The following is a 2,136-nucleotide window of genomic DNA, read 5'->3' as shown; positions in this document are numbered from 1 at the left end:
AGAGAGAGAGAAGAAGAATGAGGAGAGAAACGGGGGAGCGAGGGAGAAGGAGAGAGGGGGAGAAGGAGAGAGAGAGAGAAGGAGAGAGTAAGAGAGAAGGAAAGAGAGAGAGAGAGAAAGACAGAGAGAGAGAGAAAGACACAGAGAGAGAGAAAGACACAGAGAGAGAGAAAGACACAGAGAGAGAGAAAGACAGAGAGAGAGAGAAAGTTGAATGACAGGGAAGTTGAGAGAGAGAGTGAAAGAGAGAGAGAGAGAGAGAGACAAAGAGAGAGGGAGAGAATGAAAGAGGATGAGAAAGAGGGAAGAAAAGATAAGTTAGGGGTGGATGTGTGAGAGGGGTAAGCTGAGAAAAACAAAGACATGAAAGGGAAAGAAATATAGAGAGAGAAAAAGAAAGAGAAATATTGCTTTCGAATTTTGGCACAAGGTCAGCAATGTCAGGGGGTGGGACGCTCGTCGATTTCATTGACCCAGTACTTATCTGGTACTTGGTTGGTACTTATTGTGTTGACCCTGAAAAGATGAAAGGCTAAGTCGACCTTGGCAGAATTTAGGAAAGAGAAATGTTTACTTCTCGGAAAAAAGAGAAGTAAAAAAAGGAAGTGAATGAGAGACAAAACGATCGAGCAAGAGAGACAGACACATGCATACATACATACGCACGTACGTATGTACATACACAAACATACATATAGACAGACACGTGCATGCATACATACATACATACATACATACATACACACACGCATACATACATACACACAAACAGACAGATAGATAGATAGATAGACAGATAGATAGATAGATAGATAGATAGATAGATAAATAGATAGACAGGCTGACAGATAGGTAGATAGATGGATGCATGCATTCATCCATGCATACATACATGCATACATACATGCATACATACATTCATGGATCGACAGATGAGCAGACAATGAGAGAGAGAGAGAGAAAAGGAGAGAAAACAAGAGTGAGAGTTGTCCATGATGAAAGGGCAAGAAACTAAGAAAGAAGAAAGGAAGGAAAAGGAGAACGCTTAAATGTTAAGCGCATGTATACATGTATATATATATATATATGTATGCATGTTTAACTGTGTCTTTGTATGTATATGCATGCGTTTTAAGTGTATGTATGTATATATGTATGCATGTATATATGTATGCATGTATGTATGTATGTTTGCATGTATGTATGCATGTGGATGCAGGATTAACTGGATGATAATGGCTACCTCTAGGGCTTGCAGGTCCCCCACAGAGAAGCAATATTTTGAGAACCTTACAAATATATATTTAATATTTTCATGATGAGAAACCACCTGCATATGTACAAATACATTATTCATTATTTATTACACTTTATTACATGTGAAGCCACATGCTTCAACGGTTGGAGCATCGAGCTCACAATCATGAGGTTGTGAGTTCAATTTCTGAAACAGTGCATGTGTTGATAATCTTTTCTACGCTAGGCATAAGGCCCAAAATTTGGGGGGAGAATGCCAGTCAATTAGATTGACCTCAGTACACAACTGGTACTTAATTTATCGACCCCTGAAAGGATGAAAGGCAAAGTTGTTGACGTTGGCGGAAGGAGGCTGGTATGCATGGACGACTGCTGGTCTTCCATGAACAACCTTGCCCAGACTTGTGCCTGGGAGGGTGACTTTCTAGGTGCAATCCCTTGGTCATTCATGACTGAAAGGGGTCTTTACACTTCTTTATACTCACACACGTGGATGCACAATGGCCCAGTGGTTAGGGCAGCGAACTCGCAGTCATAGGATTGTGGTTTCGATTCCCAGACTGGGTGTTGTGAGTGTTTATTGAGCGAAAACACCTAAAGCTCCACGAGGCTCTGGCAGGAGATGGTGGCGAACCCTGCTGTACTCTTCCACCACAACTTTCTCTCACTCTTACTTCCTGTTTCTGTTTGTACCTGTAATTCAAAGGGTCAGCCTTGTCACACACTGTGTCACGCTGAATATCCCCGAGAACTACGTTAAGGGTACACGTGTCTGTGGAGTGCTCAGCCACTTGCACGTTAATTTCACGAGCAGGCTGTTCCGTTGATCGGATCAACTGGAACCCTCGACGTCGTAAGCGACGGAGTGCCAACAGTATT

The sequence above is a fragment of the Octopus bimaculoides genome, chromosome 22 (genome assembly GCF_001194135.2).
Source record: "Octopus bimaculoides isolate UCB-OBI-ISO-001 chromosome 22, ASM119413v2, whole genome shotgun sequence".
In the NCBI taxonomy this organism is placed as follows: domain Eukaryota; kingdom Metazoa; phylum Mollusca; class Cephalopoda; order Octopoda; family Octopodidae; genus Octopus; species Octopus bimaculoides.
This window is presented reverse-complemented; position numbering follows the sequence as displayed.